General features: G+C 37.1%; 1 protein-coding gene across 5 annotated transcripts in view; it reads right to left on the reverse strand.

Moving 5' to 3' along the window:
* The window catches only part of CDK14 (cyclin dependent kinase 14), a 319,768-nt gene that overhangs the window by 20,319 nt on the left and 271,597 nt on the right, over positions 1-27,852 (reverse strand). The window contains exon 16 of one of the 5 annotated variants that reach the window (XM_010399184.3): positions 20,070-21,868. The exons of the other annotated variants lie outside the window; for them this stretch is intronic. The gene's annotated coding sequence lies outside the window, so the exon portion shown is untranslated. Of the gene's footprint in view, positions 1-20,069; positions 21,869-27,852 lie in introns of those variants that run through there. 5 annotated transcript variants of the gene reach the window in all.

Below are 27,852 nucleotides of genomic sequence, written 5' to 3' on the forward strand. Positions count from 1 at the left end.
TTAAATTTGAAACCTTAATTTTTGTATTTCCTAAGTACTGTTTGAATTTACCACTTTAATAAATTTTGTGAAGCAGACTTCAGAAGAAGACAGTGTTGCTAAGAACTAATGGTACATCTTCCCAGTTAGTCACATACAGGATGAAGAGATTCCTAATATGAAACACAAGCTTGTCTCAAATTTACTATCAGATTCTTTGCCTTTCAATTGAAGTATTTTTTCTGGTTTGAGGTTGCAAGACCACAGTTTGAGACAGCAACCTTTGATAATACAGGGTAACAGATATTTAATTGTCTGAATGTTACAATCTCTGTTTTTCCATCTAATATAGGGAGTTTAGCATATGCCTTCTAAAAACTGAAAGAATTTCATACAGGCATCTGTACTGGCCTGTTCTTTGTACTAATTAAATTAGTTTCCTGTTGAGTAAGTAAAGTACTGGCAGCCAGGAACAGTTGGGGAGACAGCTCAGAGGCTTAAGCACTGAACCATGAACTCTTCTGTTTACTACAACATTTAACAAGTAGACACTCTTGCTGACATTACGGGGAATGAAAGAGCATTCTGTTAAGATTGTTGTTTCATTACTGTTCGTGAACTACTGATCTTCTTAAAGAGAGATTTTTAAAGATACAAAAGGTATTTCATTTGATACAGTTAACTAAATAAACTCATTATTAGGTTTAAAAATACGTGTGTCAAAGTTAAAGCTGAATTTGAACTTCGAATCTAAGGGGTCAAAGCTCAGAAGGGAGAAGTAAGTCAAAGTGCCACCCAATAACCCATCTGTGTCTCTGGTTCTGCACCTCCACTTTAATGATCACAAAGATGAAAACTTTATAAGACACAGAGATTTTCAGCCCAAGCACCTCATAAGGGGCACTGACACCTTGAAGGAGTAGGGCAAGAGACATCATGTCTCTGATCTTCTATACTAGTAGCTTTCAGCAACTGCTGGAGAGTTTGCCATATGTTTAAATAAAGCACAGTGACAAAGAAGCACAAGCAGTGTATGAATGGAATATCTAAATAGCTGTTCTTACTTCAGTTTCATTTTTCCTTGTAATGTAAGATGTCTTAAAATATTATAAATTGTTTACATTAAAATATACATGCTTACCACACTACATATACACTGAGCCTTCGTGTGCATATATTTAGCTCAAAGCTAATCTTTGAATAAAAGCCCTTTCTGAAAATAGAGATTTATAAAAAGAAATACTGATAAACTTTCAACTATAGGGACTCTAGTGGTCACTGCAAAAACAGCATTGCAACACAAAACCTGTGTGATTTTGCAGATCACCCCATAAATCTTCCTTTGTCCCATGAGTTTAAGTTTTCAGCCAAGAAAAACAACATTCTTCATAAAATTAATGAAAACAAGCTGCTCTTTGCCTACAGAAAAAGATTTTTCTTAATTACATTTTTTGCTTTGAATCATATATCCTGTAGTTTGATTAAATTCCCTTAGAAGTCAACTAAAAATTAGAGCTTTGCAGCGTGAACCTCAAACGTGGTGTTTACTTGGAGAATATAAACCCACCATGCCTTTGGAAGGTGATATTTAAAGCAAGAATAAGAGCAACATGCAAGACAGTTTTTATTATTTTCATTATGTCACTGCATAAATTTATTTTCAGGGCTTAGAGTTTGCAGAGAAATATGATCTGGCCAATGTATTTATTAGAAATAAATGGTCTGTGTAAATGAATGTAGATAAAGCAAGAATACTGGAATTCTGGTTAATCCCTTGAGGCAGTAAATCAGGATTTCTAAAGCACTTAATGCAAAATATCTGCATCAAGAGGTTAAATATATAAAATATGAAAAGTCAAAGACAAGAACTAGATTAAAAGGTTACATGGAGACGGTGTTGAAAAAACTGGAGCCTGCTGCTAAATAGATATCCAACAGGCATTTATTGAGGTTCACTGGCTGCAGCAGCCGCTGGCATACTCTAAATGAACTCATACAACAAACAAAAATCAAATTCTAGCGTCAGTCTTTGATCGTTTTTTAGTAGCAAAGCAGAAAATTTCATAGAGAACCAAGCTATGTGGACATGATTAAGCTAATGCAACTAATTGCCCTATCTGAAAAATAAAAATACCAGTTCTCTATACCCTTGCTGCATTCTCATTGCCTCAATACTTCAGATGAGCCCTGTATCCTTCCTGGCAGACCGTGCCTAATCCCCAGTAGGGACAGCAGACAGTGAAAAGACATCACTCATTAATTTAAGCACTAATTGAATCAGCTCCTATTCAGCTGAAAATCTCCCTCCACTCCACAGTGAAACTGGTCCCAAAACCTAAGTCTTTGCCAGGCCTAAACCATAATTCTGAAGAATTATAAGACTGAAGAATAATTTTCTTTTTCTCTGGCTCCCAATGCTTTCATACAAACAAGACATTTGTGTATGTACTGCTAAATAAGATCGACTTAAAAAAAACCAGCCCCAAATCCTAACCATTCTAACCAACAAAAAATGAATATATTGCTCATTCAAACATCAGTGCTCCCTGAGGTTCTCTGTGCAGCAGACGTATTCCTAACACGACTGCAGCTATCACCCATGACCAGTAACTGTTGGCTCCAAAGCTCAGAGGTGCACTTTGTTTTAAGTTCTAAGGCAACCAGACATACCTATATAGACATATATATATATATTTCTGCTTTTATGCACACACCTGGATAAAACTGACCTTTTTTTTCTTTTTACTACTGTAGCCCTGACCCTTTCAGGGGCTCCATGCAAAGAGGCCAATACCCACACAGAGCTTGTTTGAAGCCAGTGTGGTTTTCCCAGTGGGAGACAGGAAGAGATGGGAATTACTGAGTTAAATTTCTGTATCGGTATTTTCAACATAAATTAAATATTTGTAGCTAAAGCAGTAAATACTGAAATCCTACTATGCATTGATACCTTTTAGATCTCTGGGAAGGCAAGTGACCTTGGTCCTGCTACTGTCGTTCTAACTTAAAAGTTTTAGATTTTAAAGGAAATTTAGTCCAGATTGAGAGACGGATTCTTAGTACCCATACTGGCACTCCAGTAGCTTCATTTGCTTCAGTAGTCACATCCCTAAAGCCAAATATCTTTTCAGCTATGTTCCTAAATTCAGTTTTTTATGAACAGCATAATTTGTATGACAAATTACAGTGCTCATCACTTTTGTTCAGCAAGGTCTTACCAAATACTTTCACAGTTCAAGGAATGCATTCAAATTCCTATGAAGAGAAGCAGAGGATTAGCTCTGGTACACATCTTTTCCTGTTTGGGACAAGGCTGACAAAATCTGAATGCTGAAGGCTGAAATTCTGAGTGTGGTGAAATGTACTTGTTAGACCTTTTAACCTATAATTGATAGTAAAAACTAGATGTTGTAAAATCTGAGCCTAGCTGAGCAAGCTTTAGGGCATTTTCTCACTTGTTATTTTGCCTCTTGATTATCACTCATGCACAGAAAGAAACTACCAGAAATGCCCAGGGAATGGCTAATAGTCTCAAAGCTACTATTTAAAAAGAAGATATTGATAGAATTAGCTAACACATAAAAAATGTGTGAACTGTGATTTGAGCTCATTATGCACACAGTTTATTGGAAAAAAATTGGCTATTATGATTACCATACATTTGTCAAAATTGATTGTAAAATGTCATTATTTTGACAAGCCAGTTTTACAGTGACACAAATACTAAACGAAGACAACATACAAGTACTTACTTGGGAGAAGAAAGTCTTGAAAATAAAGGACATTTCAATAATTATTTTTATTTATTTCACAAGGCTGATACCTTAACTCCCATGGGTCTCTGAATGAGCGTGTGAATATACAGGGAACATGCTATCACAGCATTGCTAATGCATCAGGATTTGACCTCTGAGGAGCAGTTTGTGTCATCGTGGAGCAAAAGCGCTGGTAAAACATTTGTCTAGATAAAAGACCTCAAGCAGTTAACCTGCACAGCAGAGGCAATGCAGCTGGGCATGAGGATAATGACCTCTACCCAAATGGGGAAGGTACATCAATGTAACACTATGACAGCAAGACAAAAGATGACGGCAGCTCAGCAGGAAAACATTAGCAATGATATAATTCTTGGTACTGTATGTGAAGCAATGCCTTAAAAAGTACAATCCCAACCTGCTTTTACCTAATAATTATTTCAAGTTTTAATATTAAAAGAAAATTAAACATCGCACCCAACTTTGTTCTTCACTTTTATTTTAAACTCTTGCTTTCATTCTGTTTTATTTTTCCCTAAATAAAAATCCTGATAGAAGTAAATACACAGTGCGGGTAAAAGTTACAATTCAGATGAAATAAACTTCTCTCATTTGATACATGAAATTACTGGATGCATGTTTTTCTGACTTCAGGTAGTTATGACACTGCTCTTAAACATAAACCAGAAGAACTTGATGAGCCTTGTTTAGCAAGTCAAACCTGTCCTAACAGACAGATTAACTCATTTCTTATGCAGATTATTTACACTTAGGATACCTTTCATTGTTTATACTGAAGTTTTCTTCTTTCTGTTTTTAAAAGGAGACACTGTGTCACATATCCATTATTTTTACCAGGCTGAATGCCTTGAATATTTAGCTACCACTCTTTTAGCACCACACCAAAAGTTCTGGATTTAAACTATTTATTTTTAAAGTAGTAGCATGATCAGGCCTGCATGCTTATCTAAAGATCTTTGCTTTATGAGGGAGATTTTAGTCTGTGAGGTTTCCTCTACACATGGTAGGCAGCTGTCAGCAGCAGTGAGCAGGGCGAGGGGTCACTGCAGCTGCTCTGTGAAAGCACAGGGTTCCATCAACATCGCAAAAATCCTGCAGAGTGGGAGCTGGGAGACCACAGATTAGAGTACATTGGAGTGTGTATATAAGGTCACATCATGTCTATCAAAGTCATATCAAACTGGTACACTGTACAATACATTTTACTGTGCTCTGTGTTCAAAGAAAATAAAAGGAGAATGGACATGTGTGTAGCAGACCATGGTTTAATACAGAATTTCACGTTGTCCTTTCAAATAGATGGATTTACTAAGTTCACAAAGACACGTCAAATATGTATACACAGTGGAGATGTGTTGACTTGAGAGAGAACTAGATTTCATGAATTCTTCAGGTCAGACATGAATGAGATCAAAATAATTCTTATTAATTAAATAGTAGAAAATACTATTAAGAGAAACCAGATGTTCACATTTCCTGAATCCTACACACTAATATACATAAATGTCTGTCCTTGTATACATATGTCAATAGTTTCCCATGAAATGCTGTTTCATATCTCCTCATGAAACTTAACTTTTATGAAATTGATAGCTGTGTTTAAGATAACCCTAAAATAAAGATAGATAGGTAGCAAACAAATAATTCTGATTTGTGGGTAGACACAAATCTCTCCTAGATCTGGCTGTTTCAGAGGACAGTTACATGACATCGAATATCATATATGTCATGTTGTATAGAATCCACAGAATCCAGATATTTTTAATTCTCACTGTTAGGGTGCTTCCACCAGATGAACAAAACTTATGCTTAACAACAGCAAAAACAACAAGAACAAGTTACCGACCTGACATCTTGCATTAGGGAACAAGGAAATGGGTAGGGCAACAGAGAGTTTATTCTGGCTGAAATATGCAACAAATGAGATGACTAGACACTAAACAATGTCTCCTATTTTAGCAATCTTGTGCAAGCTGAAAGCTAGCAGACCTATTCAGGCAACAAGGTTTTATCAAACTACATATGTCTACCAAGTCAAAGGATTGATGACACTGTAACAGTTTTATGCTGTTTCAAAATTGTTTGCACAATTTTACAATTACTGGTAATCACTTTCAGCAACAGAAAATAAGACATGTAGGTGCAAAGAATAAAAAAGGAGGAAGCATCCTGATTACAAACTGTACAGTTGTGAAGTATGAGCTGCTGAAACAATTCACATGGTGTGATTTAGACTAAAGCATCCCAAATATCTGAACCAGCAGGACTCTGTGACCTTCAAATTTCCTCTGAAAAGTTCGGAAGTTTTTCTGTTCATGGGGATCACTTTAAAAATTGCTGACCCTGGCAAAGATTGCAAAGCTCTCAAAAAAAAAAGTTACCACCTTAAGCACAAGTAAATTACAAACCTCCCTTTCTCCTTACCATAAATACCAACACTCACTTGCACAGTAAGCCCTTTAATCTCTTCCTCACAAAATCCTTCATGCCTGGCATTCACTTACACATGCATTTGCACTTATTTTTTACAGCCAATTACTATCCTGCCCTCACCCAGTCATTACCCAATCTTCCTGGACACACACATTCACTTGAAGGCATCCTCCTCCACTTCAGCTCTTCCCACACTGAAACCCTCTCTTCTTAACCACTGGCCCAAATACACCTGAGCTGCTGAGAGGTTTCTGAACCACCAGAGCTCAGCGTGAATGGGCTTTGTCTCTTTGGATTTCTCCAGTTTTGTTTTATTTTAAGCAGAAAATCTTTGATGCAGGACCATTTCTTCCTGCTTTCCTGGGAAAGGCTTCCCCTAACACTGGACAGGCAAGAGTTGCCAAGACTGAACTGAAGAACAAATGTGGATGAATACCCCTGGCAGTGCCAAGGTCTCTCCTCAGCTTTACTGGCATTGACCTGGGTTTGGTCCCCCACTTTGGCCCCTCTGTCTCTGCAGTTTTCTATATCAATATTACTGCCCAAGCGCCAATGCTCCCCCCTCCCACAAATGGGAACACCAACGCACCTGCTGCCTTAAGCGATGTACTTATGATCAGAGAGGATCACATAAGGGCTGCCTGTCTTAGTCTACCCGTCAAATAACACTTCACCTGCTTTACAAATGGTTTCTCAATCTTAAGTAAATTATCTTTGTACATGTCTGAAAAAATGAAAAAGATTAAGGACAGTTGGTGGCAGAAATATGAAAAAGTGGAAAGTTTCCCATGGCTTTCAGCCTTGTGATTGCTCTTCCAAGCCATGGTCTTGGGAGAAAAAAAAGTTAATCTGCAAATGCTATCTTATTTTCTTATAAGAAAAGGAATACTGCTTTTTCTTTAAAAAAAAAAAATTAATCCTAAGGACTGATCTTTCTAAGAAAAGAAAAGTTCCTGACAAAATAGAAGGGGCAAGAGTCATAAGAAAAACATATCTCAAAAAGAATTTTCCACCAGAATTATGAGACGTTCTGTCACCCATTTCACTTTGAAATCCTATTTGCCATATACTCTATTGCAAAACCATGGTACATTACATATTTTTCTCCCATCAGTTCCTTCTTCTCACATTATTCACAGGTTAGAGATCAGTTTCCTACAGCTTGTAGAGCACAGCAGGAGCTGAGAAGAAGTGACACACAGACAGCCCTAAGTCTGCGTACCTGAATTCCCAACTTCCACAATTTCTTCTGCAACATTACTGGGCACATGATAGATGACTATTTCCCTTATTTTCTGTGGGGCATAACCATTTTTCCACTGGATAGGTCAGCCAGCTAGATAATAAATACCTGCAGACCAGTGGGCCCCAAGAGTCATCCTGTAAGCATGATAATTACATCCAAAATGCTGTAATTAACAACATGCACCACTACAAACTCCGCTTTTCAAGTGACCAGAATGATGATTCAGAGCACAGCCCTGTGCAAAGCTTCCATTTTAGGCTAGAGAACTGGAAAACTGAGAACTTGTCAATAATTCTATGTTAAAAACATCCTGGTTATAATTATTATGTTATGCTGGTAACAATTTCATATATAATTATTGACCCATATTACAGGAGTAGGGCAACCAGTAGCTAGCTTAAAGTAGTTAACTTGCAATTATCTCATAATGATTTCATTACTTGGCATATTGTTTTCTTACACAAAGCTCCCATAATTTCTTTTCTAAAATTACAGAGAGGATTGCTGATTAGGAATCTCCATGTGAGCCTGAAATTTATGCACTTGTTTAAATTCAAAATAAATAAAAACTTATGCACATATAGGCCAGGCCTACTGAGATCTTTAGGATAAACATATTCAGGCTTTCAAAATAGAGGTACAGCCATTAGCAAAATAATCTCCATCTGCAAAAGAGTCTTTCCTTCCCTTTATAGTATTTGCAATAATTTATTCTGCATGTAGCAGAATATTTTCACAGCAATCTTAATCTTTGTAATACATTGGAAAAGTTCTTTGTGCTTCTTGTGTGTTTTTAACAAATGAATGTTTGCTGTGGCTTTGGCAAAAATTCTACATGTATTGATTACACAAGGAGAAAGCTAAACCTTTGATTTTATATTCTTTCTAAAAATGTTGATAATATTTGCACACATGTACAAATTTTTTGGAACATCCTTAAACATTCCTAAACAATAACAAAGAACCAGGGTCTTCATTTTTCCCTTCTTTTTTTGTTACCCTTTGCATTCTCATCTTCTGCTTCCCACTGGTTTCCCTATCTGCTCTTCTGCTTTGGTAAGAAATCCTGCTGCATATCTGGGAGAGTAGTAAGGAAAAGAAAGTCTTGTAGTGACAGAGCTGCTCTGCAGGCTGACAGCTCGAGACATGGCTTCTAAATAATTCAGTCTGGGACCAGACATGGCAATTCTGTCTGTGCAGAAATGCCTCAGAGTCGAGGTCAAACACTTCATGTGGTCAAGAACAAGCAATTAATAAGTGGAATTTCCACACTTTGAAATGGGCTTATTGTTTGCTTTCAACTATATGGGTAGGAAATATTAGTATGTGTGGAACTCAAGCCTCCATCCTTAAAAAAAACCCCAACAAAACACTTAGTTGCAACTTTAGATTACTTGTGAGTTATTTCATTCCCTTCTGCATTTGAGTTGATGGTGCCTGGTCAGTATAGTGGTAAGTTCAAGGCTAGAGGTGTTACCATCACAAACAGGGATGGTTCTGTAATTCACCAACAGCAAGGCAACAAAAAAAGCAGGTTATGCAAAGACAGCAGTGAAATGCATGTGATCAAATATTTAATATTTAATATTTACACTTCACTTACACATATAATTCACTTTTTTCCTGAGTATACAAGCACACACATTTCCATTTTCACCCATACACTTTAGGCAGACTAAATTGTATAAATGCAATGGATTATCTGAAGGCTAAGTATGTCCTCTAGGTGCGTGCACACATCTCTGCGACAAGTTTCATACAAAGGAACTTACTCTCAGTCCCTGGACAAGAGGATTTCTTAGCAACTTCACTGTCCCTTTTGCACTGTTACAAAACAAATGCTGATGACAGCAACAGGAATAATACTTCCAAAAAAAGGGACAGTTAATTAAAGTCTATAGAATGCAAATTCACATTTATGAATACATACTATTCAACATGAAAGTTCTTTTCAGCTAGATAAAGGGTTTTTTGGGGGGTTGTCTTTTTAAATTATTTTTTTCAAACAAACTAAATGTCTTAGGTCTGGAAGCAATCAAACTGGTTGTGACTGTGAAGTATAACTCTGAAAATGCTTGCAACATAACTCTGGCCTATTGCAATGTTATTATTATAGTTCTGGTTTCTGCTGGAGCCATGACCATGCACAGGAGTCATTGAAGAGTGTTCACAAAAATACCCCTTCTCCCACCACCCCTCAAGCAGCATGGATTAAATAACTGCCACTCAGCTGCTGTCTTTTAAATAAAAATATTCTCTTCATTGTACATGTAGCAGTGGCAGGTTGAAGTACATTTTGCCTTTGTTCTGTTTTTCACTCCCCCAGTCAAGGATCACCAGGCAGGACCACAGTGAGAAAGGGTTTGGCACGTTTTACAAATTTTGCTTGTTTTCTTTTAGTTCAGGAGAAAACACACCCAGAGGAACTTCTTTTCTCTTGTTTAACATGGATGAGAAACATCAGAAAACAGTAATTATTCAGATCATACAGAAAAGATGTGAAATCGTGGCACTGTTTCAAGTGAAAATTCAGGTGTTTTCAGGGACATGCCCTATGCCTATGGTAAGTATGAACACTCAGTACTGTTGGTTTATGCTGCTACCCTAAATATTTTTTTTGGAAAAATTATCCACAAATAGTTTTATTCTCAAAAACATGGTTTTTTTCCTACAGAATTGGATGTACTGGAGAAAAGCTTAGCCCAGAGTGTTAAGTGGGTCAGAGGAAGACAAAAAATAGAAACAGATTGGTTTGGTAGAGGATGTGGGAATGGTTATGTGATAAAAAAAACCTCCGGATTCAATATTTGGTAGTTTCTACACCAAAGATTTCTTGTGAGGCAGACTGAAAACACACTATTATGTATTTGTGTCATCCTCTGCTCTTTTCCCTTCCACTTGCCAATGGCAACTGTCAGGAACAAAATATTCATCTTGATGGACTTATAGTCCACCTCAATATGGATGTTTTCATGTTTGTAGGTACCTTGAAAACTTCAGGTTGGGAGGCAGCTAACCCTGAGATTCTGAGAGTACTCAGGATAACCTACCTGCTCTGTGAACTCACTCAGCTATTTTTTGAGAAATGTAGTTCTTAAGCCTACAACATTATTTTAAAGTTGTAGTGTAGTTATCTACAGGTACTTTTGCATTAAATTTCATATTTAATTGTATGCATTTTCCTGCTAATCCTTAATTTTGATACTTTTGGAGCTGGAGTTCATTAACACCTTGAAAATAATGACTAATCAATATCTTAATCCCATGATTTGATTCAACACCAATATGTGTCCTACAAATTGCTTTTTTCTGGAGTAAAACACAATACTTCATGAAAAGAATGTGCATAAAATGTATATAGTAGATAAAAATCTTGCAGCACTATTCAAACAAGGAGAACTGTTCTGGTCATCTGTGACAGCCTCTAAATTAGTCATCAGAAAGAAAAATATCTATCAATAGTAATTTAACATTTTCCAGTAGTGTGTAACAAATCTCAGATGTCCAGGTATTACCTTTCATTATCATGGATGTTATACAGTGCTTTCATTGTTTATCGAACTGGCTGATGGTTTCCAGTGTAGGTGGGTGACTCAAACTGCATCCACAGCGCCTCCCCAGCCAGAGGTGTCTGCATGCTTAGCCATTCTCTCAGGAATGTGAAACAGTGAAAGCTGAAGACAGACTGAAGACTTGGAAGCAATTTACAAAGCTTAAGTCAATTCCTCTACTTATATGGCAAAGCTGAGAAAGAAGCTTTTTTATGCATATTTTCTCCCATTATACCTCCTCTCCTCCCACACCAAGGAATACTCGCGCTTATGAGGACACTAGGATGAGAGTGGTTGAGGCAAATGTTCCTATATATGGAAGAGTCTGAGTTAAAGATAGCTCTGGGTGACAGATCATGTTAAATTCTCATCATGCCCATGCTCCTCACAGTTACTGTAGTAAAGATTAAATGATGAAGGAAAAACCCACCACTTAATTCCAGAAGCTTCTCAACAGGAAAAAATACTTGAAAAACTGAGAAAGAGTCCTAAATTCCTATTTATTTCCTCTTGTGATACCATTCATAATGTTAGTCTACATGTTTCAGTGAACCTGACACCTGAGCAAGCATTTATGTTTCCAGTTAACAGCAATGTAAAGGTGCCAGATAATATTTGTCAAAAAATGGTGCTGGTTTTCATTTGAGAGGACAATCTCCATAGCCAAACGACTGTAAGATCAGTGTTGCACTGTAACCATAATTCAAACCACAAGCCTATAATACATGGTTTCTGCTGCCAACATAAAATGTTTGCTGAATATTAAATAAAGTGTTCACAGACTTTATATACAAGTATTTTCCTTAAATGGATAAGGACACTGATAAGCAATGTGATTGCCATTTTTATTGTCAGTCCTGAGGTATGCATGTAAATGTTGATCTTTACAATCTGGTTCTACGCAGACAGGTTTTATCCATATATTTTGTAATTTTTAAATTAGAGGTGTTTGCTACAAAAAATATTTCTATCACGTGCCTTTTTCTGGTTTCAGGTTAAAACTTTATCTCCTAAAAATGACATTTTATGAAATCTGTCTTTTTGTCTTGAATTCTTGTGCCACTTAAAGACATAATGAAGACTTCTCTTCCCAAAATATTTTTTAACAGGAAAACTTCTAATAACTAACTAGTAAGCCAAATAAAAGAGGACTGAGAAACCAGAAAATACGCAAGGTCTGCTCTCACTCCCTGTGAGAAAAATAGAAATTGGCACAGCTGAGGACCACACTGCTCTGGAGACAACAGCCTCCTCCTGCTTTCCACCCTGTGGGAAATGAAGAATGGCTGGTTGGTCCACATAGCTGCAAACCCATTATTTCTCCTCACCTCCCACCTATCGCCCAATCTGCCTCCAAGGCTCTGTAGGTAATCCCATGGAGGACAGATCCTTGGTGTACAGGCAGATAACATTTGGCACGGACTCCTCTGCCTGAGGATTTGACTCCTTGTCTGGGTTCAGCAGCAACAGGACCACTCTCTCCACCATACACTTCTTATCTGGCTGGTAAAGGCTTTCTTTGTAAAGATGCCTGCCCTGTGCTCTACTCACGACACTGGGTTCAGCAATACTGCAATTCATTGCAATTCTGAAGGAATCCTGCTTTCATCCAGGTTCCTGTCTGAGCAGGAGGAGAGGTTCAAGCTCCATCAGGGCCTTCAGTGCAGCTCGAGACCACAAGAGCAATGCCAAATGAGGGCTAAATCAGCACATGCAGCCCACACCCCAGCCCTCTCCTTTGCATCCAGCTCCTGTGGTGGTCTTTCCATAGAGGCCTGCAGTGGGGCTGTAAAAACACAGCATGGTAAATTCAGAATGAATATGTAAAGTATGTGTACATGGGCGTGCATTCAAGATGTACACTTCACAGCTGCATCTCAGAACTGGCAAAGCGAGAGTGTAAAAAATGAGAATAGTTTTCTATGAGACAGTTTCAATCTTGATAAAGAAACATCATTTGAAGAATGAAACAGCACTCAGGGACTCCTTTTGAAATTCCTGCCGCTTCTATCTAGAGTCTTGGTTTCAGCTGTTCCCTCCGCCTCTCCATGGGTAAATTTAAGCATCCCATAAACACACATGGTGGGAATGAAGGGCAGGATTGAGGGGAAAAAATGGGACCAACTTCATCCGCATTCCAGAAAAATGGGGAACAAACCAAAAAACAAAGCAATTTACTGTGAAGCTTAGTGGCAGACTGGCAGAGACTGATAGTTACTTAAACATACTGTAAGCAGATTAATAATAATTATTTAATAGGAAGCTGAGTACATTGTACCTACTTTTGTTACAAGCTATACAGATTGCTACAAGCTGTACAGATTTCTTAGCCTTTTTAGAGTGGATAAAGTAAAAAATTACTATGTGCTAGAAGTTTCTTTCTTTGCTGACAGGAACCAACTACACTTTTGCCCCCTCTTAAACAAACCAGTGTACTTTTCACTCCATAAATCTCATATTACTTCCTTCCTTTTCATTTATTTTGAACCAGAAGGAGGAGTTTCTAACAGAAGTGCTTTATGGCAGCAGAAGGAAAACAGCAAATCAGGATTGAAGGTGCATAAGGAAAGTAAATCAAAAGTAATAAAATCATGGAGATCTAGCAAGGTTTGTGGGGGGAAATGAAGTCAAAGTTGACTGAATCCAGAGCTGAAGAAACATTACACATGAGAAAACACCATTAAAGATAGGCTGCACTCTTAACAGATGAGATGGGAAATGAAGTAATAATTTATAGCAAAGATAGGAAAAAACCTGCCAGGTTTGCAAATTTCAAATGAGATGCAAGTTTGAATAACAAGTGATAATGAAATGCAAGCACACACAATCTTAAGGGTAGAACACCACGGAACAATTTAATTAAAAGGAAAACAATATGCTCTGCAACACAGGATCAGAAATAACATACTGCCTGATGTTTCTGCTCAGCTAACCAGATAGTTATCTATCTGATAGGGCAAGCAATACATTCTGGTGCTTGAAAAATTTTGCATAAAGGTTCAAATTTGACCTGAAAAAATATCAGTAATGACTTAAAACTTTCCAAGTAGGTATTTTCTAAAAATTCTTTCATCTGATTTTAAGTGATGCAAGTATGAAACAAATGGAAAATGTGTGTGGGCATAAGAACTTCAGCTATGCATGTATACTTTTTAAAAGTAGCTTTATTTTCAAAAGCAGAATATGACAAGCATTTACTGTGATAAATATGGCCATTTTTACCCCAGTCCCTAAGAATGGTCATAAAAATATTCACACAGTTTGGCGAGCCTTCTAAAAAGAAAAAAAACCCTCACACCCTAGAAATATCATATATGATATTAAGCAATGCAACAAAAGAGTAGCTTATTTTATATTGAAGGATATTAACTACAGTATGGGGTATTGCAGAAGAAGAAGGTCTGCAGATTTGCAAATGAATTTCATGCATGATTTATAAATGCAAATGTGAGTAGTAGGTGATAATGAAATACAAGCAAGCAAATACACATGGTAGATCAGATACCCTGGGGAGGTGGGGGAAGTGTGCTGCACTAAATGTACTTTTTCAAATGTCAGAATTGGACCCAAATGGCATGAGAAAGCAGCATCTTGATAGAGTGGAATTACAGGAAAATTGCATGTGGGTAACACCAGATGAAGGTAAAGGCAGAGTGAGTGTCAGCAGTTGTGTAAGAAAATACCCTACTAAGGTGTGTTAAAAATAATGGCATTAATCTTAGTCTGAAAAAGGAAATACTGGTTACATTGATCACTAAATTTAGCCAAGATTACCAAACCTCAGGAAAGTCCACAAAAGAAGACAATGTATGTGGATGAATATTAACCTAAGTTAATGGATGTTCCTAATTTACTATGATTAGTAATATACAAATACAATACCCAAGAGATAGATAAGGACAGTAACTCCTCCTGGGGAGCCAGGGCAAAGCAAACACCAAGAGGAGCTTTTTCACTCAAAAATACCTTTGGACACATAGCCCAGGTGCCTGCAAATTTCCTTCCATGTAGCAATGACAGATTGAAGGAACAAATCCGTGCTTTCCTATATTTTGACTGCTTCTGTAGTTAATCAGCTGCTGTTTAAACTGAAGAACTGTGCATCAAGAAACCTTACAAGTGTCTTTTGAAGAATTATGTGGAATTCTTTTGAGGGAGGAACTGGGGTCAGGGTTAAAAATGCACTCACCATATACAACTTTGCCTGACAAGAGAGAAGTGGCATACTTTGATAAGGCTGTTGTCTTACAGAGATTAAAAACCCAGAGAGGGTGAAGTCAGACACAGCTCCATTAAAAAGAAAAAAAAAGAAAAAAAAGGAAAAAAAGAGAAAAAAAAAAGAAAAAAAAACCTGTGAACTGTGTTACATGGGTCTGCTTATTTCATCTTGGCTCGGCATCACTGCAGTAGCTGTCTGCTGTTTTCCTACTGTTTTTTAAAGCTGCAATGATTTTTGTTGTTGGTATGCAGAGTTTGATGGCCTTCCAAATTTGTATTTACAATTTAAGACTTAGTCACACAGGGCTCTATTAAAATGCAGATTATTAAAACAGAACACTAATAAAATAAAAGATAAAGAGGTTAATTATCTAAAATTATCTGTAACTTGTAACTTGATGCCTCATAAAGCCTATATGCAGATAAAATGAAAGCTTGGAATTGTTGGGCAACTTTGACAGCTGACTTTTTAGAACAGTTTTCCATCAATTAAAATCATAGATTTACCTGAAATTGAGCCACGTAAGGGCTGGGTATCTGGCTTACTTTCCTTTCATATATTCCATGATGTCTACCTGAAGCAGCTATACCAGCTCAGAGAATTTAGTATAATGTTTTAGGTGGCACATGTAAAGATATATTATAAACAACTAAGCATGAAATGTAAGAACTCCTTAGCATGGATATATGAAATATTTAAGTATTTTTGTACTATGTAACGGACTGCCAGTAGTACCTGGGCACCCAAGATATCCCCAGGATGTTATGAGGGAGGCATTCAGAAAAGAGCTTTCAAAAGAGCTGCATCATGGCCAAACATTTAAAGGGTTAATTACACAGCTGAGTGTCTACTCCATTTACTGATAAGCAGAAAATGTTGTAATTTTTTGGGTTTATGAATTGCTGGTGTCAGTGTGTATCTTTCACACAACAGTGTCTGTCTAGCTCTATCCCTTACATGCTGGGCAGAGACAATCCCTCTCTTGCCTGGAACCCCAGAGCCCTCTAAGCTGCTTGCTCTGTAACCTTGGCAGCTGGGGCTAACACAATTCTTCATTTTTGTTTTTGCAATTGGCCTCTCTAAATAAAAACTACAGAGCCTTGTTACCCAACAACTGAGTGTGAAATCATGACATTGCAATCCCCTACTCTAAGAGTCAATCAATATTTTTCATTACAGATTTGTACAGTAAGGTCAACAAGATGAAAAATGTGCATGGAGCAAAACAGACAAACCAGCAGAGAATTACAAAATCTCTTCCAAGCTGTAAGATTATTTTCTTTGTAATGATATAAAAAATATGCCCTTGATGAAGTTTTTAAATAAAAAAATGAAGGAAACCTACATTAGATTGGACACAACAAAGTGATCTGTACAGCCTGCACTGACACATCTTGGTAGTACAATCTGTTTGACATTCAAAAGGTTTACTCTTCCTTTAAAAAAAAAATACATCATTGTACATTAAGCAAGTGTAAATATAAGAGATGGGTATAAACTGCTAATTTTTCTGCATGATATTTTCATTGCATTAAGTAGTAGGAAGGAGGATTAGATAGAGGTACAGGGCTAAGCTGGTACATTTCAGCTTGAGAATCAGGGGCAGTCTGCTCCACAAAGTAGGTGCTACTCTGACCCAACAAGTTTTAGCTCAGTAGTATACACTGGACCACTCATTTTCCTGAACCACGCTGAAAAGCATGAAGATAGAACCAAAGATACCTGAAATTATTGGTAATGCAAAGGTGGTCACTACAGACTTTTACTAGGCAAACAGGTTTTACTTTATCTTCTACACTTTTGATGGCAGGATAACAATCCCTAACATGAAGCTTCATGATAAATCAGGATAATTTGGTAACAGAAATAAAGACCATACCTGCATTTTAAAAACCTTATTTTTACATAATCAAACATTTGCCTGAAATAATATTTTTCTCCTTTATTTGAAGAGAAACATCACTTTGTACCATCAAATACTCTTACTCCCAGGAATTATGGTTACAGTAACCCAAATATGTGTTATGTGTTAGATGTGAATCTATTTCAGAGCAGCTACATTACAATGTGAATCGAACCTCATATGTCTGTACACTCTTGGTGAAAAATCATTGTCACTTAATAATACTAATATGAAACCATGGCCTTGATCTGAAGGACAGCCATCACAGAGGGATTTAGAGCAATTTTATAATCCTATTGACTATTTTACCCTAATCAATTTGCTTGCTGAAAGCCCCAAGACCAGTTTTTTTTCTGATAGGAACACCCTTGGAAAGGGTAACTTTATTTTAGGTCTATATTGTTAAACTATTCCTTCTACTGGAAGAGCATCCACTCACTTGTGCAAAGAAGGTCTCACTGCTGGGTAGGAATTTGCCTCTTCCTATGTAACTTCAGTTTTCAGTCTACCTTTCCTAAATCCCAAACAAAAACCTCTGTCCTCCACAACTGTCTTACAGAGTTCAAAAAGCCAAAACACTTTACAAAGACTGAAAAAAAAAGTCACTTTATAATTTACAGACAACCAAAGTTTAACTTAGTTGGTTAGAGCATGGTGTTAATAACACCAAGGTTTTGGGTTCAACCCCCGTACAGGACATTACGGAAAGAGTTGGGCTTGATGGTCCTTGTGGGTCCCTTCCAACTCAGGATATCCTGTGAAGTGTTTATAAATTTAAAATGGCTTTTGCAAACTCAACTGGTCTTTGTGGCTGCAGCAAACAGAAATAACTACGGATTCGAACCACAGCAGGACCAGCCAAGTCTTTCTTGATGTCTAACAATAAGTATAGAGAGTCTCTGGAACAGGCTACCCAGAGGAGGTGGTGGTATCACTATTATTGGATGTTTTTAAAAACAGGTTAGTCAAACATCTGTCAGAATGACACAGATAGAGCTGATTCTGCCTTGGGGAAGGCAGGATAGACTGGATGACCTCTCAAGGCTCTTCCTGCCCTATTTTTTATGATTCAGTGATTCAGCACATAGCTTTGAAACACCCTGGGGCTTGATTCTTTTCTCACCTCATGTTATTTTTAAACTGGTGCAACTTCACTGACTTCGATAGAGCTTTTCCTCCCTGTCCTGCAGTAAGTGTGAGGAGAATCAGAACTCACATTTCTTACACAAATGGAGACTGGGTCTACCCTCCCACTGTGCTGCACAGCTGATTTCCTGAGATAAAATTTTCTACCTCTTTAAAGCAGGCAATATCAGTGATTTAAGTCAACCTTTGTATTATTTTAGTAAAATCTGTGTCCCATTATGTGAAGCAAAGGTGAAAAAAATGTTGAGTAGAAACATTCTTTGCACTTTTCAGCAAATGTCAACTTTTTCTCCCAATGTATTTCTCTTTGCGTAGAGATAGAGCTTGGGACTGAGAAAAAGTCCACCTCACCTACAGAAGGAAGGCACAGCAAAGAGGAGGAAAGGAAACAGGAGAGCCAATACTAAGTAGTGCCTCATAACCAAGGACACAGTACACGACAGTTGGCTGCAACATCTTGTAGACAGGGTATTCTAAAAATGTTACAGACTGGGCATGGGTTTAGCATGTGAGCTAGTAAGTGTGGAAGCTAATCACATTCCTATCCAGCAATCTCTAAGGACAAAGAAATAGATAAAATATGTCAGAAGTCCCCGAAGCTACACAGCATCTAGAATACTAGTTATTTGAAAATGTCAAAGCTATCCACATTCCACATGCAGTCAGCAGGTTTACGCAGAGCTTCAAATACCCAGAAAATCTGTAGTCTGTGCCACAGCCAGTGAAATACTATTACACTGCACCAGCTTCAAACAGAGGAATGACAGAAAATACAGTCTATACTGACTAATTTGTTCTTTGGCTATCATCATCCATAGAAGTTACCTATCAAGGGACATCACCACCTCTCTTGTGGCATTCACATATATATATATATATATATATATATATATATATATAATATTTCAAAAGTATTTTCTGCTCATTTGATTTTGTTTTTAATGGATAATAAATTGTCTGCTTATTTTTTTGTGTGTATGAATGAATGACATTCAACACCAAGCAGAAAACTACGCTTTTCATATATTTAATCTAATTCGAACTCATAATAAAAAATAGAGAAATGGTTCTTGCAAATTTACTGTCTTCATAAAAGATTGACTATAAATATAAATATAAATATAAATATAAATATAAATATAAATATAAATATACTTGCAGGTGGATTTTCACTTTCAGAAAATTCATAGAAATCATAGAAATGAAGATTTTAAAAACTGAGAGACTTCACCTGAAACATGCTGCTCAGGACTACAGCACTTTTTGAGACCTTTGGGAGATCCTATCTTCTGATCAGTTCTAAAGTGGTCACTCCTTTTCTACACTCTCACATCCCACGAACAACTTACGCAAAACTTCATGAAAAAGATGGTGAAGATGCGAATGGAAAAATTCTCATAGGCTGCTAATTCCAGTGGTAATTGAACCTGGCATATTTCCTCTGTTCTGGTCTAACTGGGATTTGAATATTTGTTTCCCTCAAGTAAAGGTTGTGAAATCCCCTGAAACACAAAACTATGATGAAAAGGTCCCTAGTGTGCAAAAGAGATTTCATCTACTTGTGCAGTGCTTTGAGATTTGATTCTTCACTTAAGAGTACCAGATTTCCTTGGGATGATGAAACACTGTATAAAACCCCAAGGAACATGGAAAGGTTTGACTCCCACTTCTGGATTCCTTTCATTAAGAAAATGGTATCTGCAGATTTGGTGGGAGATGGCAGGGGGTGTAAGTTTTTGGCCTGAGGAGCAGTTAAAAATTAGTGACAGGTTTCAAATATACTCAAAAACATAGTTTATCTATACTCAGAGAAACAATCTTTTGAAGCCCTTTAATGCCAAATCACTCAGACAAACCTGTACAAAGTTTCATGTGACAGCAAAATATACAGCCTTGTCTTTTAAGAAGTCCTCTGTCAAGCAGCCTCCACGGTACATCAGAACATGACTTCTCTGCTTCTGAATTTGAAAGCCTGTTTTGCCCTGTTCCTTTGAAAAGGCCTACTCTGCATCCAAGTTTATCATAAGGTCATCTTCCTTTCTGTGCTTTTTTCTGTCATTATATTTGCTTATCTGTATTAGATTCTGACTCTTTGAGATGGGTGATGGCAATCAGAGATAGCTGCATGGTGTCACGTTAGTTACCACATGCCAGCTCATTTCGAACTTCCCAGCTCTTCCAGAAACGAATACTATTCACTTGAACAGGACCTTTCTTTAACTTGTTTGTTTGGTTGGTTTAGTTTGGTGGGTTTTTTATTTTGTTTTCTTTTCTAGCAGTGAACCGTGCACAATGGGCAAGGCTACTGCTCAGCCTGAGTACTAAGTATTCTGGGTACTTTCTGGGGGAAAACCCCCCCAAAGTTCCCTGAAGCATCCTGAGTTTGAAATCTTTTTAGTATTATCTTACTGGTCAGCTGCCCAAATCTCTTCATAGGTAAAGACTGAAATATTTGCAATAATAAAGACTTGATAGAGAAATAAAGAGGCAACGAAATGGATATCCTTCTAACTGTGAACCTTCATGACTTAATCAGAGGCATGCTTGTGTATTCTGTTTTTACTCAAGCTTTGTGCACCTCATCCCTTTGGTGCTGGCATATGGTTCTTTAACGTGTCTAAAATGGCATCACTTGCTGTTTACTCATGCAGAGGCTCAAGTCCAATATAGTTAAAACAATGAATACAGCCTCATTAACACAGGAGTTAAAACAGGGCTACCTTGTCTTCTACAGATACAAGGACACTTCTGACAGCATTCTCAAAAAAATGGACAAAAATATTCGCATCTGCCACCTCTCCTGCTCATCAGAAGCAGCTCTTCTTTGCATCAGCGTAGAGGCTTGGACCTTGACTCCCTTCGTTGAAGGAGAGAGATGAGGAAGTGAGCAGTCTTTACACTGGGAACCTAGAAGCAATATTTTCTAGCCCTAAAAATTTGGTTATATTTTTGTAAGACTTCTCACGTAATTAGAGTTAAGAAAGTTCAATAAATCAAATTTACTTCTGTCTCAGTTTTTAGTTCTCAATAATAATACGAATTCCATTAATAATATGCATTCATGGGGTTGTCTGAAACTGTGCATTAACATTACTCCTAAAGCAATATGCTTTTTATCTATATGCTATTTTCCTATCTATCTGCATAAGGCCCCCAGAATTTCTTTTAAGATATTGCAATTCAATAATTAATCAAGACTCCCTTCTACAAATTAATATGACTGGAGCATTTAAGTATCATTGAACAGGCAGGAATGAATCCTGAATGGAAAAGCCAGCCAGTTACCTCAATAAAAACAGATTGTGTGCAGAGGGGGGTAGCAGTCTGCAAAGCTGAACACATGGCCTGAGATCTCTGCATGAAGGAGCATTATTTAATATACTATTGCATGGCACTTAACATGACTGAACTTAGCCCTGCTCTGAGCCAGGGGAGCCTAAGACAAATGTAAAATAATGACATTTCTCTTCCGTAATACACAGGACACATTCCTAAACAAAGACCAAAATTTCTAGAGCCAAGGATATAGTAGATTTTTAAACACTGCAGTGTCAAGACCTTATTGTGCACTTCAGGCTAGTGACCAGCCACTTTCTGCAGATAATGAAGAACTTCCTGAGAAGAAGGAAAAACAAAGTCAACAGCAAATACACAGACTGATCATCATGACATAGCAACTATAAAGAAAAGAAAACATGAGATTGTATTGGATCAAGTAGTAGTTGATGGCAAAGATGAAAACACATTACTATGTAAATGTTGTGGCTAGAGGTGAGTTAATAATGGTCTGGCAGGTGTAAGTCATTAGGATTTCTTTGTGGTAGCCGTGTAAATTATACATGGGCCTGCTTTGAGGGAAATCACCTTTTTGCTCTCCTGTAGCTTTTATGCCAAATTAAAAAAATTAAGGAAGCAAGCAGAATTATTCTTGCTTATGTAGCAATTTTGATAAACAGGAAGAAGTCTCATAATTAGATTTAAAAAAATTAATCACATTATGTCAAAATGAATCAATGCAGTCAAGAGTTATGATAGTCCAGTCTGTCCTCTTGCTCCTCAGAAGGCACGCTTTACCTAAGGACTACTGGGGGAAGCCTGGGAAGCTCCATAATAAACACATTAACACGCATTTTGTGAATGCCTGGTGTTATCCAAGTGCTTAAGAATCTCACTAAGTTAAGACATCTGTAGGGATGTTATGCAAAGCTGTCAAAGTGAAGTACAGCCCATATTCAAAAATGCTAATGGGTATTAACCTACATATATTACTAAATAATTAACATGCAACAATCTCTTCACATTTAAAAAAGATACTTTCAAATCTTTCAATCCACTCAGATTAGATTCTGATCTCTTGAGCAAGCAGATTTTTCAGCAACCCCAGATAGAAATCCTTTCTAATTTCCAGGACATCAGGTTTTTCCTATCTGATTCAAGATTATTATCACAATTTAAAAATAAATTATCCAGCAAAATTATTTTAATGTAACCAAGTGTTGGAAGATGATTTTTTTCAGTTAAGAATTCAGGAAAATCTGATTGACAGAAGTATGTGTGACAAGGCTACAAATCCAGCTTTAAAGCTCCTATGATTGAGTGAAAATCGTGATGACCCAGTAGAATCTAACTCTGTTGTTTCAAATCTGATAAAAACCCCTAAGCTGATGGGTTGACCTTGAACCAGCAGGCTTTATGGTGGTTCCCAGTAACCAGCATGGAGCTACTGTCCTCTCCTCAAATGAGATCAGGTATCCATTCTCAATCCAGACCAAATTTGTGCTGCTGGAAAAGCACAGACCCCATGTCAATGACTGTGGAAGCATAGCATAATTGTAGTAAATGCTGGAAAATCTCTTCATGCAGTAAACAAACCTTTAAGAGTGTTATTAATGAAAATACATGAAAGCCCTTACAATAATTCAGAAATTTATTTCCTGGAATAACAGATTTCCAGTCCTTTAAAAGACAAAATGTAGCACAAAGGAACTCAGATAAATTAACAGTTATTCCATATCTATTTTCTTCATGCCAAATAAAAATAAATTTCACAAAATAGGTAAGGTCTATTTGAACAAAAAATCCCAAACAACTAAAGGGGATTTCTGGTCTCAGAGATACCTAATTTAATATATTTAGGAGGGAATTTCTGTCAGCAGGGAAGTGGAATACAACTTTCACCATCAGAACAGGACTGACCACGTGCACACTTGAGGCACGGCTAACACAGAGCATTCCCCCTCTTCCAGACCAGGTATATTCCCATACCTCAAGAAACAGAACAGACCAAATCTTGACTTCAGTAAAGTCTAAATAAATGGCTGCACCTACAGAATCTTAACAGCATCAGCTGGGACTCAGGCTATTCCTTCATAACAAAGAACATAAGAAACACATTTCTGACTACAGCTTTCCAGCAGACAACCCTTTTGTCCAGTGACTCCAAATAGCTCTGGATTCACATGACGTGCACCCAGCACAGTACTGTCACTCAAAAAGGAGAAAGAACTACCAGTTAAGTCCAACTCCATGGTTCAAGAAACTCCCTCCTCAACTTATTTTCTCCTTTGGTGCACTCATAGTCTTAAATTTTTTATTACCCAGTAAAATTCACTCTAAAAGAAACAACTCTTAGAATAACAAAATAAAAAGGAAACACATTTCCCTCCCTTAAATCAAAACCGCTGTGCCAGCCTGGAATTCCCTAATGACAACGTGAGCCCAAGACAGAACAATGGCATAGTTGCTTGATAAATCATAGAAAGTGAAATTAATGTTTTATAGATGCGAATGGAAAAGTCTTTCAGGAAACCAAGGTTCTGCCAGGATGTCATTCCAAAACACAACAGAATGAGACACCAGAATACAAATAAAACTGTGCAACATTTCCTATGACCCTTTTGGTGGTCCATCTAAGTCACACGGAGAACTGTATGAAAAGAGAGTGGAACACATTTTTTTAAAATGAACACTGATCCATTTCCCACCTGCTGTGTTATTTCTCAAAGAATGTAACAGGAGAGTTGAAGCTCAGATCTACAACTTTCCAAGTGGAAAGGCAAGTCCATGGCAACACAAATGATACCATTCTGCATGTGTGTGTACCTACTCACAAGTGTTTCTCATTCCCCTTCAGCTATACCCCATTGCTCTTGCTCAAAATTCCACAACTCTCAAGGATTTGTTTTCTGCATTGTATCACCAGTGCTGAAGTTTGCACTTCATACACAAATAAGCAGCTCAAGTAACTTTACAATCTTATGTATTCTAACATTATGAGCTGTCACTGTTTCTTTCAACAATTTTTGCTCAGTGATAAATTAGCCACTGTATAAGCATGGGGAGTCACCATATCCACCCTCCTGTTACTGTCATAAAAAGAAATGACCATTCCTTTATTAATATTTAGCGTTTGATAAAGACAGCTTTTGCTATGTGCTCAAATTTTACTTTGTGTATTACTCTAAAAGACCAGAGTATAGATTTGTCTGGAAACTACTTTTTGCCTTCCAATTATTAAAACCAGTATTTTATTTTAAATTTTATTTTCATTAGCTCACTCCCTGTTGACAAAAATGCCCTGCTTAAAGCACATTAAAATAGTGAATCACAAAATGGATGCTCTAATTTACTAAATAAAGTGGAAAAAGTAAAAGACAATGTAATAAAAAGATAAAGCCTTCATAAAGAATTGCAGCAATTATATCTCCACAGCTACAATATAACCCAAAACTTTGCAAACGCTTTGATTATTGAACCATGGCTGAAGTGAATAATTTGGCTTTCACTAAGAAAACAAGCACATTCATTCTCACTACAATGGAGAGAGGCAGTTTTAATTAAACCTTATCAAAAGATGAATAAAGAATAAACTCAATACCCATTCTACAGGATTCTATTTTCATCTGTTTAGTTTAAGCTTGCCATGTTCATGCAATAATTAACCACTGTCCAAGGAATGCTGGAGTTGTGTTAATGTTGGTAAAGATTTAATTAGTTCAATTATCTGGAGACTATTGAAGGCTCAGCATAGTACCAATTTCTTCAGGCTTTATACATACCTCAGATCAAAATATATTAAACTGAAATACAAGTGAACAAAGAAAATTTACTATTTCACTTCAGCTACTGAATGAATGTGTGTTTAATAATTTTATTGCCCTCGTTTTAAAATGAGGTTTCAGAAATAGAATATGTAAGCTGTGACTTACCCAGTCTTCCAGATTAGCTGGTGGGTTTTTTTTTTCCTAAGTCATCTTATATTTTAAACAAAATTAAGTTTACTTTAGAAAAGAAAACCCAATACTTCTTTAAGCAGGAAAAAGTATAGTTCCTTTTACATTTTTTCTCCCCACTGCCTACATATTTTACATCTTTCAAGGAAAGTGAGGCATTTAAAAAGCATTGAAAGCAGTGACACAGACAACTGTTTCAATCTGTCAGACAGCATGGACAGACAGTAGGGATCATTTTAGAAAATAGAGCGGCCCCCCAGCGGCCTGACCTTCCTGGTGGGAAAGCGAACACAGTGCAGTGCTTGACAAGCTCACCAACAAAGGAGTATATTTAGTGCCCCCAAATTCTGACACGCTTCTCACAGGAAAAAACGCAAACTGGGATGAGGCGTCGTTGACTACGGCTAACAAAGGGTGAGTTCTAATTGGAGATTGCACCATTACTGTGAAACAAAAAGGAAGAGATGAAAAGTGAAAACACCACTTCACTACATGCAGACTGTAAGCGTTGGAGTGAGCCCAGTTCCTATTTTTTAAAACTGTTCAACTCCATATTAGATGCTATTCAACTTGCAAACCCTCTGGATCTGTATGTGCAGCTCCTGCTGCCTTTGGTGGGAACAGAGCCCAGGAATGGGAGCATTAGAAGATTTCCCTCTTTGTGTTACTAAAATATTATCATTAGCTATTCTTTAAAAGGGATGTTTGAATAAACCATGTTCATTTTCCTGTAAGGTTTAAATGACATGTTTATTACTACCATGGTCTGTCCTTTGTTTTCCCAACAGTGTGTTTTGGAGTATGAGTTCTTTATAACCAGTGAAGGCTGCACAAAGATGGCCAGCACATGAGAAGGTCACAGGAGTTTATCTCCTTGAGGAGCTAAACACTGTAGGAGGATGTTATCTTTTTCTTATGAAGCAATAAAAACTTATGAGTTAATACAAAAGTAACTGTTTTGAAATTGCATTCTACATTATAGCCAGGCAGGATTCAAGCTGCTGGTCTCTTTAGGCAGTCATAAACTCCTTTACAGATTGCACTGCTATGCTTCCAATCAGTAAATACCATTTGGTAAATAACCCTTGTGAAACACTGTACCTTATTTTCTACTACTCACTTCAGCTTGAAAAAGGTAAACACTTCAAGGAATAAATTAAACTAATAAGAGAAAATGTGAACTGCACACTGGGTGCCAATTGATGCCTCAATTCAGCTCCCATTTTTACCAAAATTTTATCTCCCCTTCCAGTTTTCTCTAGGGTGGAAGAAAAAAGGGAGATGCTGAAATTCATTCAGGCTTTTCTTGATTCCAGATGGCAGATAATCCTCAGCAAGCAACAGGATATAGCATATTTTCCATCAACCACCTCCCCTTTCTGACGACTGATTTTTAAGTTGCACCAACAATTTGAGGACTGGAGGTGCCCCATGGCCTACTGATTGAAGACTTGCTTCTGCCTGTGTTTCTGTGAGAATTTATGACAACCGTGTGGGAGAAAATAAGGCTAATAGATGATTAAGTATTTAATGATTCACATCTATCATTCGCTGAAAAAAACCTCAGCTGAAACATCATTGTCTGAGTGAGCTTAAAGAAGCATTTCAGGTTAAAAATACCACCCCAAACAAGTCAGAGCATGTATAACTGAGAGTCAAATTTCATCATACGTGGACTCATTTAATAATATTAACAGGATTGTAATTTTTCCCCTTAATTATAACTATTAAGCAACTGTAGAGTAACCACAAATATATCCATACAGGTATATCCAATGTCATATTCTCTGGTATCTTAGAAATTGCTTCATCTTCTTTCCCAGAATTTCACCAAACCTTAAAGACAGTACTCATTTTTACTGGAGAAAATTCAAGCTCTATTCAGGCCAGGATGTTGCTCGCCCTAACATAAAGCATTACTGAGAAACATATGTTGCTTTACAATGACTGTTAGTTACAAAGCTTATGAGAAAATGAGCTAAGTATGTACAGACACATTGCTAGAACAAACTATACATTTACATTTATATTTATATTTTATATTTTATATTTATATGATATATATATGTGTGTATATGTGTACACACACACACACACACTATTTCCATGAGTATTACTATCTGAATAACTAATTCAGTACTAGCTAAAATCATTAAGGCTATGGCAATCACATGCAAAAAAATTGCAGTAACAAAAAGCAAAAGCCATCTATTTCAGGTGCTATGCTGCTAGACGACCTATTTGGTGCCTAAATATTAATCATACGTCTGAGATGGTGTTCTTTGTCCCATGTGAAAACCTTGGAAGCTGGCAGTATACACTGTAAGTGGATAGTCTTCTAAGGAGGAGTAATTTGCCTGCCACCAC

Source organism: Corvus cornix, chromosome 2, assembly GCF_000738735.6.
Source record: "Corvus cornix cornix isolate S_Up_H32 chromosome 2, ASM73873v5, whole genome shotgun sequence".
Lineage (NCBI taxonomy): Eukaryota > Metazoa > Chordata > Aves > Passeriformes > Corvidae > Corvus > Corvus cornix.